The following is an 18,272-nucleotide window of genomic DNA, read 5'->3' as shown; positions in this document are numbered from 1 at the left end:
CCTCCAGGCCTTAGGCCTAGATCTAACTTGGAGGGCGTGTGAGAAGTTCAGCCCGGTCCGTGGATGTTCCCCCAGGCTGTGCTGCCCTCGGGGGTTTCTTCCCAAAACACACTTCTGCAGTGTCTCCCCTTCACAGGAAAGTGCAGACTCTTCACCTGGGTATTCACGGCCCTCACTGAAAGGATCTTTCATGGAGCTCTGCGGCGTCACTTTTCCACACCATATAGTATTCCGTTGTTCATGCCAACCACGGTACATTTAGTGAAATTTAGGTTATTTCCATATTTTTTGCTGTTATAAATATTGCTCTAATAAACATTCCCTTATGTATATGTATGCGTTTGTGTATGTGTATATATGTGTATGTGTGGATTATTGTTTGTTATTTTTGTAGGATAAATTTCTAAAAGTAGAACTACTGGGCCAGAAAGTGTATTACATATAGCCAAATTGCCCCCTAGAAAGCTCACACCAATTTAGATTCCAAAAGTATCCAAGAGTACCAATTGGATATTATCATTGTTATTTGTTTTCTTTTTTAATACCTGGAATGATATAAAAAATACTAAGAAGAAAGTAAAAATAATCCAAACTTTCACTGCCTAGGTATAAGGTCTATTACACTGTGTAAAAAAAGTGAAGAAAGGTCTTTCTCACTTCTGTGTATGTTCATATACATTTTTCAGAAATGAGGTCATATATAATGTTCTGTGATCTTTTTTCACTCAGTAATGGAGCAGATAAATTTTTCATGTCAGTATTTTTTCTTTAACAAGCTGTTTTGTAGCACATTCTATGTTGCAGATACTGTTCTCAGTATTTTACAACTATTATCAATAGCTCATTTCATTATCATGGCAACATCATAGGCACTATTATCATTCCCACTTTATAGACCAGGAAACTGAGGCACAGAGAAGTTCAGGAGTTTGCTAACATCACACAGCCCGTAAGGGATGGAGCTGGACTCTGAATGCACATATTCTGGCTGCAGGGTCTGTGCTTTTGATTGCGATGCTCTGCTTTCTGACTGAAAACAGTCAGTAAATGTAGATTTTTGTCATTTTTAAAGGCCACACAGCATTTCATTGTGTGCATGGGCCATAAGTTTTCCTTCATTGGTCTCCAGTTGATTGATACTGAATATTGTTTTAAATTTTTCTCCCTGATTAAAAACAAACAAACAAAAAACTACCGGGGTGTACAATTGAGCATGCATTTTTATTTTATTATTACTATATTTGTACTTGTGTCTTTATTATCTTAGGTAAATACCTAGTAATGTAATTCTCGGGTTAATAGGACATCTTTTAGGTCACATATTTTATGATTCCATGTATATGTAATATTCAGAAGAGATAAATCCATAGAGACAGAAGACTGTTGGTGGTTACCAGGGGCTGGAGGAGAGGGGAGAATGGGGACAAACTGCTTAATGGGTACAGGTTTTATTTTGAATGATAGAAAAGTTTTGGAACTAGATAAAGGTGGTGTTTGCACAACATTATGAATGTTCTAAATGTCCCTGGATTGTTCACTCTAAAATGGTTAATTTTATGTTATGTGAGTTTTATCTGAATAAATCATATGACAACTTTAGTTGATAAAATAACAATAAAACTATTTGAACAAAACAAACAAACAAAAAATAGGGCATCTTGGGCTTCCCTGGTGGTGCAGTGGTTGAGAGTCCGCCTGCCGATGCAGGAGACATGGGTTTGTGCCCCGGTCTGGGAAGATCCCACGTGCCGCGGAGTGGCTGGGCCCGTGAGCCATGGCCGCTGAGCCTGCGCGTCCGGAGCCTGTGCTCCACAACGGGAGAGGCCACAACAGTGAGAGGCCCGCGTACCGCAAAAAAAAAAAAAAAAAAAAAAAAAAAAAATAGGGCATCTTTTATGTTTTGACACATACGCATGTTGTCAAGCTACCCGGTAGACTGTGTCTATCTGTTATTTTTCCGACGTTGGCTGTGTCCTCATATCCGCCTTTACCCTCTTTATCCTGGGTTGTGTCAGTCTTATCCTGTTAATCTCTAGTGTGAACAATTTTCTTTAATTATTTTAATTTGCCTCTATTTGGTCACTCGTGGACTCTCTCATTGCAGTTATTAGGGGTTTTTGTTTTGTGTGTAATTCAGGGCATTCCTCGCTCATGCCCTTTACTTGTTACACTTTTAGATCACCATATATTCTGAAAATATTTTCCAGTTTTATCATTTTTCTTTTAATTTCATTTGTAGAATTGCTTCCTTTGTCTTTTGCGTTTTACTGTAGTTTTAAATATCAGCATTGTCACTACTGTCAAATATTTCTTTTAAATTTCTTGCCCTTTTTATCATAGATTAGAACACTTACCTATACCCCAAAATAATAAACAACCTTCTATATATTCCTCTGTTATTTGTATGGTTTCATTTTTTATCTATATCTTTGATCCTTCTGGAAATTGTATTTCTGTGAAAGTTGTGACGTAAGACAGTTATATATATTTGATCAATAACTAAGGGGAAAGGAATGATCTTCATAAGCACAATTTGAGAAAGTAATAAGGGTCTGCTTCCAAGTCTAAGAAACGCTTTAAAAAATAAAGCTTCATATTTTGAAACAATTACTGGAATAATAGGAAGTTGCAAAGATGGTAGGGAAAGGTCTCATGTACCCTTTACCCTCTTCCCCCCAGTGGTGACGTCTTACATAACTACAGCACAATGTCAAGTTCAGGACCTTGACAGTGAGATACTGTGTGCGTCATTCATCATTCATCACACGTGTAGGTTTGTGTAGCCACCGCAGCAGTTGGGAGACAGGACTGTTCGTCACCACAGATGTCTCCCTTGTATTCCCACTTTATAGTCACCCTACAACCACTGATCGCCAACCCTGTGATTTTGTCATTTCGAGAATGTTACACCAACTGAGTCATACAATATGTGACCTTCTAGGATTGGCTCAGAAAACCCCCTTTTCAAACCAATTTCATAATTTTATAATTGAGGAAGTTGAGATCCAGAAGTGATGATTATCCAGAGTCACACAGCTCCTCGGACGTAGGGCTGGGTACCATCCCATGTGTCCCCACTCCTACCCTGTGGCTGGCCCAGCTCTACCACGTTTGTGTCTTAAAACAGTCTCATTTCTACTTCATGGATGTTGATTTTGTTTATTTCAGTATACCTCTCTCAGCTTTTTCTCTAACCTCATGGGAAATGAAAGTTCCATCCTGTATGGTCCTGATGTTTATTTCCTATTCTGTAATTAATTAGGCAGTCTCTTCAGCAGTGGCAGACAGGCACAGTCCTTTCTAAAACGATTATCAGCTTCCTCCAGTGCTAAGCTGTATAGAAAGTGGCCTCGTAGTCCATTGATTTGAATGACCTAAGTGCACTTTAATTTAACAGATACCAAATGGAAAGGTAGAAGCTCTGGGTGTTTTTCCCTTTCTGGCCACTGCTGAAGCTTCTAAAATATGCAGAAATGACCTTACGCCCAGCTGCCTCATGGCTGACGTCGCTGTGATGATTGCTCCACGTTCCTTAGTTTGCCAAGCACAATATTACAATTTGGAAAATTCTTGCATAATTGTTTTAATTCATGCTCTGTAAAGAGCAGTTTAGTGACATTTTAAAGAATTGACCTTGACTCTTTTGCTTGTTAAAACAATTAGAAGAAAACAAAATAAGCTTTCTCCCTACACTGAACCATGGCAAGTTAAAATAATACTTTTTTTTTTTTTTTTGTGCTGTATGCGGGCCGCTCACCGTTGTGGCCTCTCCCGTTGCGGAGCACAGGCTCCAGACGCTCAGGCTCAGCAGCCATGGCTCAGGGGCCCAGTCGCTCTGTGGCATGTGGGATCCTCCCGGACCGGGGCACGAACCCGCGTCCCCTGCATCAGCAGGCGGACTCCCAACCACTGCGCCACCAGGGAAGCGCCCTAAAATAATATTTTTGATATATATTAAACATTTATTTATTTACTTACTTTATTTATTTATTTGTGGTACGTGGGCCTCTCACTGTTGTGGCCTCTCCCACTGTGGAGCACAGGCTCCGGACGCGCAGGCTCAGTGACCATGGCTCACGGGCTCAGCCGCTCCGCGGCATGTGGGATCTTCCCGGACCGGGGCACGAACCCATGTCCCCTGCATCGGCAGGCAGACTCCCAACCACTGCGCCACCAGGGAAGCACCCTAAGATAATATTTTGATATATATATTCAACATTTATTTATTTTATTCTGAATTTGAATAATAAAAGAAACCAGGAAAAGAGATTTTTTTTCCCAATGACATTATGTGGAACAGCTGGTGTTTTTGAAAAACACTTTGCAGCCTCTACAGAAATCAATACATCAAGTTTAGAAAAGTGACTTCTGAACCTTTCTAAGCTTGTTATTTCTGGGGTCATTTTATGCTAGGAGAGTTGCAAAAATTTGCTCTTATTCTTGTTAAATCCTCCTTAAAGAAGACAAGGCATTTATTTTTTATTTATTTTTAAATTAATTTTTAAAATAAATTTATTTATTTATTTTTGGCTGCGTTGGGTCGTCGTTGCTGCACGTGGGCTTTTCTCTAGTTGCGGCGAGCGGGGGCTACTCTTCGTCAGGGTGCGCGGGCTTCTCATTGTGGTGGTTTCTCTTGTTGCGGAGCACTGGCTCTAGACGCGTGGGCTTCAGTAGTTGTGGCTTGCGGGCTCTAGAGCGCAGGCTCAGTAGTTGTGGCTCACGGGCTTAATTGCTCTGCAGCATGTGGGATCTTCCCAGACCAGGGCTCAAACCCGTGTCCCCTGCATTGGCAGGCGGATTCTTAACCACTGCGCCACCAGCGAAGTCCCCAAGGCATTTATTTTAAGATCTTCTTTAAGATGCATCTATAATCTTCATGAGGATTTTTTACAGCAATATTTCAAGTGTCTTCTACTATATTTGTGTTAGCAAAACAGCTGACTTGATAAGTAGCTTCTGTGATTGAAAACTGTTTTGAGTGAGTCGGGTTTGAAAATTTGCAGGTGGAAAGATGGAGCAGTGTCAGTCTCTGAGTAGAACACTTTTCTCTGTGGAAAGATACAGAATGGTAAATTCTGTTTCCTCTCGCTGCCTTGTGAACCCTTGTTTTATCTCTGTGCTAATGAGGGGAATGCATAGTGCAGTGGCCTCCAAACATACATGGTTCTCAGCATGCTTGGAAATGTGGGACTTTGGGACAGTTAGTGTCACCTTTCATGGACCCCCCTCGTCCCACTTTCCTCCTGCCCCACCTGCTTCGTGAGCTTGGGCCCGTCTGTTTAGCCCTTAACTGTCGCGGGTTCTGTCGATGTGGGCCAGGGTACGCCCTTACAACCAGTCTCCCCCATCGCGGTGGCCACACAGAACCAAGCTTTCCTTCTTGTTCTGCTGCAGATTCTCAGGAGGCTCTGCTCACCCAGGGACCCAGGCAGAGAGAGCAGTCAGCATCCCGAACACAGCTGGTCACCGGGCAGGAGGGGAGGAGAGCCTGAGGGTTTCATGTCAGCCCAGAAGTGACCTCTGTCATTCCTGCCCCTGCAGTTCATTAGCCAGAATTGATCTCCCCCAATGTCAAGGGCCCATGGTGGGGGAGGACTGGAAAGGTTTGGTGTCTGTCACTAGTGGCAACTGCATGGCTCCTACCATTTCCATGGATTTGCCCACAACTGTGGTCTGGGGATCTGCAGATGTCCTCCTTGCCCCGACCATGTCCTGAGCTCAAGGCCTGTGTCTCAGTCTGGGGTCCCACAGGCTCCTTATAAATGTTCCCCTGATCTTCCGTCCTGGTGACTGGCCACCCCGTCCACATGTCTCATCCAGAAACCTCTTCTTCACCTGTCACATCCGGCCACTTGCCATAGTCAGCTGACTTTTCCTGCTAAATATTCCTCTGATTCTTCTCTGCATCTCTGCTGCCATTCTTGTGGGTCAGGCTCCCACATGGACTCTTGTAACAAGTCTGGTCTGCCCTCCCTCTCTGATCCATGCTAGATGTGCATCAGTGATCTGCAAATATATCCCCAATAAATATTTACTTATTTACTAATAAGTTGCATTTTTACAATTTAATAATCAGGACTTCCCTGGCGGTCCAGTGGTTGAGACTCCATGCTTCCACTGCAGGGGGTGCGGGTTCAATCCCTGGTCGGGCAGCTAAGATTCCACATGCCACGTGGTGTGGCCAAAACTTTAAAAATAATTTAAAAAAATTTAGTAAGTATCGATGGAGTTCTTAATGTGGGTCTATTCTGAGTGTCTTGCAAGTATTAATTTATTTTCTCTTCACAAAAATCCTACCAGATGGTTACTGTTTTTATCCTCATTTCACAAACTGGGAAACTGAGGCAAGCATGCTGTTCAGTGTGACACGGTAGGAAGCGGTGGACCTGGGATGGGAACTCAGGCGTGGTGGCTCGAATACATACACTGCCGTGTGCGTGTGTTATAGGCATTATGAAGCATACGTAAGATATACATTTCAAAAGGAAGAGGTAAGAAAAGTAAAGAGGAATTCTGCTCCTCTCTTCCCAGATTTCAGTGGATGGTCCTAGGCATCCCCTGGATAGGTGCCTTCTGCTTTGGAAACCATGCCTCTCCTTGCCATTAGGGCCATCTTTCTGAAATGCACACCGGTCACATCCCTTCCCTGAACACAGCCCGCCCTGATGCCCACCGCTGCTCAGAGACAGTCCAAGCTCCTCAGGAACCTTCTAGGTTGTTTATGTATGACCTGGCAGCTGCCGCCCTGTACCCTGATTTCTTACCCCGTCCCATGGTGCCCACCTACGACTCTGTAATGAACATCCAGAGGCCACAGTGCCCTGTGCTCTCTTGGTTTCTCGTGCGTTGTTCATTTTGCTTGGCAGGCCCTGCTTCCCTTTGCCCTCTGAAAAACTACACTTGTCCGCAGCCAGTGCTCGGTAAATATCATGTGAATGAAAGCATGAATCTTCAGAGAGCAGAAACTAGGACTGTGCAGTGTCTAATGGGGGGAAACTCAGCATGTTTCATCACTTCCATTTGCGTTTCTGTGCGGAGTGGGTCACGTGACACGGGAGAGGTCCCAGGTTCGTGCTGCTGACTGTCTGGCCATTGTACTGGCTTCCACTCAGCTTTTGCCTCTGTAGTTGTTTTCCTTCTTTCCTCCTTCTCCCCTGCTCTTCACATTTCAGGTTTCCGCTGTCATTCTTTTCACCTGTGTTTGAGGGTTGCCTGTGAAAGTTACCTCTCCTTTGCTCGTGCTGTGGAGTCATCTGAGCTAGAGTCTGGAGTCATCCTTGCGTCCTCCTCTGGCTCACTTCCAGCCTGCCGACTCCCCACGATTCTGGAGCCCTCGGTCGGTTTCCTCTTCGGGCGTCCTCCCTGCCCTGGGTCTGGCCTTCTCATCTCTCATATGGACTCTTTGCCTAGCAGACCGGCTGCTCCACTTGTAGACCTGCTCCCCATAAGCTCGCCCTTCACAGAAGGATGTCACGTGCTAAGGTGACACGTCATGTTGTTGCTGAGAGTCCTCCCGTGGCCTCCCCTGCTGCGTGGAGGGGCCTCACCTCTGCCTGCTTTCCGCCCCACGTGCCCCATGGGCTCTTTTGCACAGGCAGCTTTTTCTTCTTGGAAAGCTGCCCTGAACCCTCTAAGCCAGCTCCCTAGCTGTTTCTCATTCTTGAGGCCAGCACGGTGCCCAGGTGCAGGCAGCCCTGCTAAACGTCCACTGAAGGAAAACACCTGCATGTGACCTTTCTCTCTCCAGTAGCTCTTGACACTTGGAATAAAATTCAGATAAATGAGAATGGGATCCATTGCCAGAGTTGTTTATGGAAGGAAGAGAGTGTGAGATCTGCAGCCTTGAGCCCTGACAGGCCCCCGAGACGGGCCCTGGGTGAGCAAACTGTGGGTACGGCTCAGGCTGCTAAGTTTGGCAGATGTTTGTTTACATGCTCCCATAATTCCAGAGGCGAGCTGGTCCAGAGCTTCCTGTAGGTCCACAGAGTCCTAGACCCAGATCAGCGGGAGCGTGATGCTTGTGGGCCCCAGCTGGGCCCCGCAGCGGTGGTGGTGCCTCCTCTTACCGTGTGCCCGTCTGTGCCAGCTGCTGTCAGGGTGCTGAGCCTCTGTTCTCATCCTCCTGCTGGGTGCTGAGGTAGGGCTGCCGGCTCATCGCTTAGATGAAGATACAGGCTCTGCTAGACAAAGGAAGCTGCCCGACGCCAGCTAGTAATTACATGAATCCTGGTCCCTTCGACTTCCGAGCTCCAGCTTTTGTCACGTGGATCCAGCTCTCTTTGAGTGCTGGTCCTCTGATTCTCCACCTTGCCCTGGCCCAGAGTCACCTGAATTAAACCTCCAGTCCCTTTGGTGACTACGTGTCCCAATGTGAGACACGTGACATAAGTCAGATGTGGAGCCGGCCCCGTGCTCTCTACTACAGACCTGCTGCGACTCTCAGGTAATCAGAGGGCACTCAGTGCCATTTTTCACGGTGGGGGGCGGGGCTGGGGGAGAAGAGGAGCTAACTAAATCCCACCCAAGCAGGGCTTTATGGAATATCTTGTCCAGCATCTTGGAGGCCGGCCTCTTGTGCTGCAGCCCCTTTGCGTCGTGCTGTCTGCAGTTCAGGGGGCTGCCTGTATCCCGCCTCGAGGGACGTGATGGGAGGGATGGAGCCTGTGACACGGGGGCCTTTGCTCCAAGTGATGGCTCTTCAGACAAGTAGCAGCTACTTATTTCCCCACCCCCCATTTTGAAAAGGAGTCTCTCTCTCACCATTAACAACCCGAGTACTGAGAAATGCTGCAATGAATGGCCCGTGGCCCAGCGGCCTTTAAAGCCGGACTTACTTCTGTGCCTGGAGCTTCCCAGCTGCTGAGGAGCTGTCTGAAGCCAAGGGCTGAGTGAGATCCCTGCAGCAGCCGATCCTCTTCTCTTTTTTCTCCTCCTTCCTGAGCTTGTTGCTGGGCACTAAGCCAGACTTTGGAGATCAAAGCGAGTAAAATGAGTCTCTTCCCTTGAGCAGCTGAGCCTGGGGAGGAGGACCAAGGGGTGAATGGATACAGTATGATGGAGGGGCCAGCCCAATGCAGAGGGGGCAGGGCAGGACCGCGCCCCCGCGGGTGTATCCTGGAGGGCTCCCTGGAGAGAGGGGCCGTGAACTCCATGTCTAAGGCTGACATAGGGGGCGGGGGAGGGGATGGGCTAGGCATTTCCATCAGGATGGCTGCTGCGAAAGCCTGCAGGTGCAGGGCTGGGGGCGTGTTTGAGGAATGCTGGCTAGTTCACTGTGGTGAGTGTGCAGTGAGGACAGAGTCACAAGGAGGCTGACGGCCTCATGCTCTGCAGGTGCTTATACTCATAGTTTCCTGTCTGTGGGAATGCTGTGCTCGGAGCAGGTGCTCGCCTGTCCTTCCCTCGGAGCAAGAGAGACAGGAAGACTTGAGAAAGCCTGAGGGGAAGAGGGAGGGTGAGAGTGATGCACAGTCAGCAGGTTCGATAGAATTATCTTGGGTTAATAAGTTTCTTAAACTGCTGCATCAGCAGTGTGGCATGACTCAGTGGCAGAGCCCCAGAATATAATCCCATATCAGGCTGCTGTTCTGACAGCTGTTCTGGGCTTTTTATTAATGTGGCTGATAACACTTGACTCTCTGGGGTGTTCTGAGATTTAATTAGCTCTTGGGCAATTTGGAATAGGTACTTTAGAATATCAGTGCTGTGTTGATTATAAATGAGTGTGTGTGAACTAACTGCTACAAATGTGTGATTGCTCCTGTGGTTAACACTTTATCTGCCCTTTCCTAAATCAGCGTGCCTTGCTTGCATGTTATTCCATGTCGGGGACTCTGCGAAGTCCCTTGGGGAGTTACAGGGTAAACACAGACACAGATCCCACTGCTAAGAGTGGGGCGTTGGAAAATGGAGCAGTATCCCTCCCAAAGGAACTCCTCTAGGACAGGAGGGCATGGTGAGCAAAGAGCAGGGAGACTTTGAGATAAAGGGCACTTAGTTGAGAGTTTTTGTATCAAGTGAGCTTCGTTTTTCTTAGTGAAGTCAGAGAAGCTCGTCAGAGTTAAAGGAGTGTGTGTGTGTGCATGTGTGTGTATGGTTAGGAGCTGAGAAAAGTGGGAATATTTGTGAACCCCTGCTGTAGATCTTTCATTAATTCATCGGAAGCATTGATTGAGCACCTACTGTTTGTGTACCAGGCGTGCGGTGGTTGCTGGGCTATGTGATGTCAAATGAACGGAAGTTTGTGTAGTAAAGTTGTTCAGAGTTTGGTGGGCGGGGCAAACAGATGACACTGACACTTTGGGGTAAGTGTGATGAGCACCCGCAGAGGCCACATGGGATCTTAAGGGAGCTCAGAGACGGGACTTCAGAGGCAGCTTGAGAGAGCAGGGCAGGTCAGGAAGGGCTTGGGCAGAGCTTTGACGTCCACATGGGCCTGGTGTTCTGTAGAGTGGGTGGGGCTGGAGGTGAGAGGAGGCAGAAGGCGGGGGAGGCATGTGGAATGCAGCCTGGCAGAGGGAGTAGCATCCCGTAAGGCCCGGAGGAGGCTGCTGGCCGCATGTGCTTGTGGGGAGACTGTAGGAGGCTGGTGCAGGGCCTGGTGGAGGGTCTGCAGTATCTGGTTTCAGCAGTGGCAGTGGGCGACAAAGAAGGGGGTGTATTCTAGAGCTGCTGAGGAAGAGTGATTCCCAGGCCCTGGGCACAGGTTGATGTGGACAGGAAGCAGGAAGTTGTGGGAGGGAGAGGGCCAGGTTTTGGCTCAGGTGCTGGGGTGGAGGGTGGCCCCTGCCAATCCGGAGAACCCAAGGGAGAAGCAGGTTTGGGGGAGAGAGGATGAGTTTGTTCTGGTCACACACTGAGTTTGGTGGACTCTGGGTGTCCATGGGGGTGTCATCCGCCTGGGTGTGGGACCGGCAGGAGGCCCCTTCGTGGGTGAGGGCACGTGTGGGTGGTCAGCAGGGGTTGGGATGGAACCGAAGCAAACAGCCGCGTGGCTTCCTGAGGACCCTGGTGCCGAGCATCCAGAGGGAGAGAAGAGCAGGAAGGCCGCCTTAAAGGGGGAGAAGGACGGGATCAGCGATGGTCAGTGACGCAGGGAGAGTCAATGAGACGAAGCTGGGGTAAGAGTCCTTTGGTCTTGGGAATGTGCCTTGTGCTGGCCTGAGCAGGAGCCGTGTCAGTCGGGGGTGCTTGACACGGCCGGGGTGAAGATGAGATTTGGGGGCCGGAAAGAGGGGTCATGTAGAGATGACTGAAAGCGTCGCCCCGTGGAGCTGGCAGCAAACACGTGGCGACTTGAGAGTTTACTAAAGGGATTATTTGTACAGTGTGGGCAGGTGTTGGTCCTGGGGGAGGCTGGGGACAGTGGGGAGTCGTTGTCACCCGAGGTGTAGAGGCAGGAGAGAGCTGCAGGGAGAGCTGCAGCCTTTGCAGGGAGGGGACCTGGAGAATATTGTCCCCTACTCCCCTCCCTCCCTCCTGTCTTCTGCTGGTCATGGAAGCCAGAGGGCGATGGAGCCCCTGTGTGACCCGTACAGGTGAGCCTCCGGGAGCTGGGTGGAGACAGATGAGGGTGGGCCTGGAGGGACAAGTGGAAACTTTCTAGAACACCGGGGACACTGGATCTTTGCTCATTCCCCTTAGAATGGAGCACATGCTTGGTCTCTGCTCCTTAAGCAGGGCCGCCTTCAGTTGAAGTCAGGACGCCTCCCCGCGTGAGGGCCCCGGGCGCTGTCGTAGGAGTCTCAGCACCGAGGGGCGCGTGCACCCACCTGGGAACTCCCGCTTCCATGTTGCAGTGTCGTCACTTCTTAAACGCCGTCTTTTCAAAAGGAAATGAAATGTAAAGAATTCTGTCAGTGTGCTGTGGTTGAAGAGCAGTGAGGCACAGATGTCACGACGTTGAACAATACCGTTCCCAGGACGTCAGTGACTCCGCAGAACATTCCGGGCTAGGGGGCGGGGTGAGGCGGCCCTTCCTGCGCCTCTCCTATTAGCAGAAACCAGCCAGAACCACCGCGAAGCCATGACCCCAGCCCAGCCCAGCCCTGAGCTGCACATGTGCATCTTCAGGCAGGAAGTCACTGGCCCCAAACGCGTGCAGCCTGGGGGCGACTGCGATTCCCGCCGCCCCCCTGTGAGAGGACTCTGTGACCTTCCCTCACTTGAACCTCACAATGACTCATTTTGCAGATTCGGACCCTAGGTTTAGAGAGTTCCAGACTGGTCCAGCTCGAAGGCAGAGCTGGAGTGTAGCTCACACACCCTGACTCTGCGCTGGCCACTCAGAGCAGCGAAGGTGGTGAAAATGGTATTTGACAGTCCCTCCTGCATCCTCATCTACTTGTTTTAAAGCTGAGGCACTTGCGGCTGAGATGGAGGGCTGGGAGGGCCGTGGAGGGGGTAGCTAGTGGGGGGCTGGCTTGGACCCTACCCACTTTAACCAGAGCAGTCATGCCCTTTTATTGATTGTTTATGTTGAAATTGCTTAAAGAATTCACTCAAAATGTCCTGCTGCTAAAAAAAAAAAATGTCTGAAAACCACATCCTGATGCAGTGGCGATCACAATTGGATTCAGATGGTGGTGCAGCACGGTGTGAAATTTGCTGGACAAGGGCACTTCAGCCAAGCACCGCATATGCCGGAAAAGCACATTTTATTAGAGCCTTGGAGGAGAAAGTGAAATGTAAGAAGGTTGATTAAAAAGGCACAGTGTGCACATGCAGTAGAGTTACAGGTGCTAGTTAGTGCTCATGAAAGTGCTTTGCAGACTGTAATGTGCCTCTCAGAAGATAACGTCGTGCTATTACAGTGGTACAGGTTACCTCCCTCTCATGACTATTGACTAAAGGAAAAACACCAGACCGGCCTAGACGCTGTCAGATATTTCAGTCTGAAACCCAGTGTTGCTGATGAGATTAACACTGACCTTCCTTCCTGTGCCCTTGCTGGTCTACCGGGGGCGGGTTGATGGTATCCCATCTCTTCTGCCTTTTAAGCATCTCAGACAGACTTCCACTCTTGATCTCACTTAAAATCACATCCTGCTTTCTTTTGGATAGAGTCTTTTGTAGAGCTCAGTGAAGATATTACAGATGTTTCATACAGTTTGAAGATAAAATACTACCTTAACATTCATTGCGTAATGAACACATGAAAGTAGCAGCCTGTCTGGAAGGCAGTTCATCTGGAAAGCACTACCTAGAAGACGTGGAGTGGGACCCGGGTGCTCCCTCACGCCCAGCCCCCCTCACTGTCTTCATTTTCCATGCTGGGTGTATTTATTGAAAGAGATCCACTTGCTGTCCGTTCCTCACCAGGCACTGTGTCAGCCCAGGGAGTCAGCTGGGCGTTCTCTGAACCAAGAGTGAGTAAATTACCCCAAATTACCCATTGGCATCAGCCCGGGAGCCTGGGTGTCAGCTGGGGTTCTCCGACTGTGTCAGAAGAGCCACCTTCCGTTAGCCTTGTTCATTGCCAGAGGGTTTAGTCTGTCTCAGTGCAGGGAAGATAGACATTTACCAGTTTGAACGGAACAGAAACTCTAGTTTTCTTCACTTTCCAAGAATTGCTTCTTTGTAGCAAGGAGCGCGGCTGCAGAGCAGAACTGGGCTGCCATCGCCAAGCATGACAGGACTTTAAATGCCTGGCCCTGGAAGCGGGGGCCGGAGCGGCCGTGTGCTGCACCAGGGCTGCCAGCCGTGCAGTCCCTGCATGGTGTGCGTTCATGCGGGCAGGCGGGCGCCCAGGTGGGCCGTTCATCAGCACAGTGATCAGGAGCAAATGGCCTCTTGCTGCTTCTGGGAACTCAGCTGAGGACGCACTGAGCAAGTGCCGCCCTTTATGTTCTCACCAGCCTTCAGCACAGATGGACCAGGGCCCTGTCAGAGAGGGGAGGGGGGAGGAGAGGGGCTTCTTAGAAATAAGACCAGGCATCATGGTGCATGAAGAGCCTTTAAGCTGAGCACCATTCCCCACAGAGAAAGCAGAGCACTGGTCGTGGACCTCACTTCTCGGCTGACCAGCCAGACCCACATGTCCTCTTGGTCCCCGTAGGACAGTACTAGGCTTTGCCACTTGACCACTGCCTCTCACCACGGGGCCCGCTGTTTGTTGGTTCCTCTCTGGTCCTTTGTCGTCCAGGGTCTTCACGCTCTGCCCCTGCCTGCCCCTCTTCCACCTCTCGGCTCCCCTTTCTTATACGCGGTGTTTTACCCGGAATTACCTGCTGTTCCCTGCACGCACACGCTTCTGTTCTGTAGCGGCTGTGTTCTTTCCACTGTGCTCCAGTCGTCGAGGAATTGGGTTAAGATAACTCCAAGAATCATTTCCAAGGCTGCTTGTACAGTGTCTGCCACGTGGTGCCTGGATCAGTGGGAAAACTTACTGTGGAAACTTCTGGAAGCTCTCGAGAGTGGAATGTAGCTGAATGGGCTGTGGATCCATGTCGCATGGGGCCACAGGGAATTGATGGAGGCCGTGGGGGCTTGGAGGTGCGCGTTTGGGACAGTTTTGAATGGGGTTGACTTTGCTTATGCTCCCTGCAAGCTGCCCGGCTGCAGGCAGTTACTGGGGTGGGGATCCCAGGAAGCAGGAGTGAGGTGTGGGGAGGGTGAGACAGGGAAGGGGGAGAGACAAGGGTTTGCTGCTGGGTTCCAGCTGTGGTCACTGGGCGTTCGACTCTGCCAGGATCTCGAAGCTTCCAGAATGTGTCCCAGAAATGTGCACTCAGGCCGGGAGCCCAGAGTGGTTGTGCATTGCTTCCCATTCCTCCTTGGTTGAGGGTCGTCCCCACCACGTTGACCCGTCTCCACCTCTGGGCAGCAGGGGCCTAGCTCGAATGCTTCAAGACACCTGTGCAAGCTTGAGGTCGGACGCTGGGGTGCAGGGTGAGCCTGAGTGTCCACTGTAGCTGCTGCCAGGGTCATGTGTGGGCCTCGGGGACATGGTGAGAGCCCCGCTGGCATTTGCTACGGGGAGAATCAGAGCCCACGCGGGCATGGAGGGTGCTGGTGGCTGCCCAGGAGGTGGAAGGTGCATCTTCTCCCGTCGCCCGCTGTCTTACTCCGCGTTTTCTTTTACTGTCTTGTACTGCCCGCCCCTCCGCCTCCTTTCTCCTGCCGTCCTTACATAGCAGCTCCATCTCCCTGTTGGGAGGGTCTCAGAATTCAGAGATGCAGAGCTTGTCTGATATGACACCCCATGTGGTTCAGTCTTTCTCACAGCATCACGATTGCTATGTGAAGCTCCTCGAAAACCCTCCTGAGAAACGCATCTCTAAAGCCACCTCTCCCTCGTTGGATGGCTCTGACTGCTGGAAATTTCTTCTTCTGGTGAAGTCTGTTGCTGACCTCTACCCATTGGTCCTAGCTTCGCCTTTTTGAGCACAACAGAGCAGGTCTTCATTGTGTTCTAGGTTAGGTCCTCTGCTATCGGTCTGCGTCAGGCTCAATAAAATAACAAGAAGACACAGACCCAATTTCCTGGAGGTCACAGCACAGATGAGGCATCCAAACAGATAATTGCAAAGCAGTGTGGGAAATCCGACCGTTGATAATGTTTATTTCTTGGTGTGTGTGTATGTGTGTGTGTGTGTGTGTGTGTGTGTGTGTTTGTGTGTAAATCTGAACTGCCTTTGTCATCTGGACAAGCAGGGGCCTGTGGATTGGGTGTTAGATGTTATGGGGACCTGCATGCAGTTCCAGGGGCTGTAGTTCAGTATAGTTGGAGCCTGAAGGGGTGAGCAGATGAGTACACCTGGATGTGTACTTGGGGATCTTGGCCTTGAGGGTGCAGGGGTCGTGGGAGAGATGATTGATGGCGAATCTTGGAGGACTTTATCTAGCACTTTCTGCTCATGGAGATGGGAGGGAAGCCATTGAAGAGTTTTAAGCAGGGGAGTGACAGGGTCAGATTTGGGTTTTAAAAACGATTCACTCTCTGGTCAAGATGGAAAATGGTTTGGAGAGTGTGTTAGTCGAGATACTTTCAGTAGAGGCATCAATTAGAAACGAATTGGAAAGTGGGAATGTCCATTCTCCCACATCACAGATGCATGGGGATCGGCGGTTCCAGGGTCGGGTCGGGTTGGGTCGGGGGGGTGCAGATGTACCATTGCCGTCCCAGGGTCCATCCTTCATTCGGACCCTCAAGGTGTCGACCTGGGCTTTCCCTTGATCTCTTGTAGGTTCTGGGTGATTGCCTCAGTTCCAGGCAGTGGACAGTAGTGATGCCCAGTGAAGGAGAGGTTTTCTTAGGGAAGGAAACTGTTCCCAGCAGCCCTTGGCAGCCTTCACCCCAGACCCTGTTGGCCACGCTGGGGTCCTGGAGTTCCCGCTGCCAGGATGGCTGGAGCGGCTTCCTCTGTCCTGGGGACCGGGCCGGGTGGCTGAAGCAAGGACACGAATAGGAGCTGTGGTAATCGTTGGGCTGAGAGACCGGAGTCCCATCCAGTCTCCTCATCTCCACCTGGGTCAACTCCCATGTCTTTAGCGGGTTTCAGTCCTCCAGACCTTCTTCCACTCCTGTCCACCATCCTCGTGCACCCAGTTCTGCAGTGTATTCTTAACGTACGATGCGTAAAGCTGAGTCCAGATATGGTCAATCCAGTGCAGAGTGTGGGGAGTGTAACCACGATCGCTTCAGCTACTTCGTGGTCATGCCGGCTGACATCGTGTGTATGCTCTTGGCTTTTGTAGTTGATTCATGATGTAAACCCAGATTCACCTTATGGCAAGCTCTAATTCTTGTTTTTTTTTTTTTTTTTTTTATATAAACGTTATCTATTCCTGCTGTGTCATCCACGTATTGAATTGTAATCTGTGGTGAATTCTCTTATAAAGCGTCATTTTTAAAAGCAAGAAGTCCTATAGAATGTTTCTACCTCTTTATAGCATCCAGCATATTCTATATTTATGCACACCTATCTCTTAAAACTACCCGATGCAGATCAGAAATCAGAGAACACCAGGTAAGCGTCGGCAGTGACTGGGGATACCGTGTTTTGCCCCGTTCTTCAGCTTTTTAGGAGTCATTGTGTTCTTCAAGGGGTGGAGGTATGTAACCGTCTTGACTTTTCCCTTTGGCCTTGCAGAGTACACTCTGAATCATGATCTCATTTACTAATATTTCTTTTCAGTTTGCTGTTACCATGTTTGGTGCTGACACTAATTATATGACTAAAGACCTTTTTCCAGCAGTTAAAAAAAACCCATGACTGTTTCTACCAGATCTAAAAATGTTCAAGCACCTGGATGATTGGGACAAGCGCGAAAAGACTCTCATTTATAGAACACAGAAAATTGTTTGTTTCAATCCACCTGCCCCATTAGCCAGGTTTTTTCCTGGCCTCGTCTTGCGAGAGATTTCCTCCAGCCAGCATGCCGTCCTAGGAGCTTGCACTTCTCCATTTTCTATCTTCCTTCAGGCGTCCATCGGTGGGTTTCTGTGTGGGTCCGGCTGTGGACAACTTAAATCACGGGGAAGCACAGGCTTCCTGAGTTGCCTCAGGCTGTCTCCCTCTGGTTTCTCCCTTTTCTCTGGCTTCTGCTTTATTACTTCCTGGTTCTGACTTCACCTCCCTGACAACCCCTAGTCCAGCGCTTTCCAAGCCTGCACCATGTGCCTGTCCCGTGACCATCCACCCACCCCGTGTTCATCTCTAACGCAGGGCTGTACCAAGTGGGTCCTGTCTCTTTGTTAGAATGTTCTGAAGAAGTAGTTCTTGGGCAGGCTACTGCAGGTTTGTGGCTGTGATTCTTGGAAAGAGACAACTCCTGTCCTTTCCTTCCCCGTATTTCCTTCTCACTTAGGAATTGGGAATAGCACGCACTCCTTTATGCTTCACTTTGATATGAAGTGTCTCTTACCCCTCAGGCTGCAGGGCTTTCTAGAGCAGGGTCTGGGTCTGTGCCCTGTCAGTCTGCTTTAGGTTACTTTTATTTATTTATTTATTTTGTAGCTAAGCTTGTTTTCTTTTTTCTTTAAACATCTTTATTGGAGTATAATTGCTTTACAATGGTGTGTTAGTTTCTGCTGTATAACAAAACCCTGTCAGCCTTTATATCCACCGTGCCTGGCACATGGAAGGCACCTACTAACTGGAAGTTGAGTAACTGAACAACTTCTTAGGCTGTATATCTAAAGAAGACCATGTCTTCTCCGCAGTGTTGATTGATGATAGATGACACTGTGGGCTGGTTGGCTTCACGACAACAAGATGAGTGGCTCTGCCTGCCGTGTCAGCTGTATCCTCCGTGCCCATGTGGTGGCC

The 18,272-nt window shown here is 49.3% G+C and overlaps 1 protein-coding gene across 2 annotated transcripts in view; it reads left to right on the top strand.

The window, feature by feature from the left end:
* ZFAT (zinc finger and AT-hook domain containing) overlaps positions 1-18,272 on the top strand; it is a 185,525-nt gene that overhangs the window by 47,864 nt on the left and 119,389 nt on the right. The window lies entirely within an intron of this gene.

Source organism: Globicephala melas, chromosome 17, assembly GCF_963455315.2.
Source record: "Globicephala melas chromosome 17, mGloMel1.2, whole genome shotgun sequence".
In the NCBI taxonomy this organism is placed as follows: domain Eukaryota; kingdom Metazoa; phylum Chordata; class Mammalia; order Artiodactyla; family Delphinidae; genus Globicephala; species Globicephala melas.
Note: the sequence above shows the minus strand (reverse complement) of the source record. Positions and strands in the feature narration are given on the sequence as shown.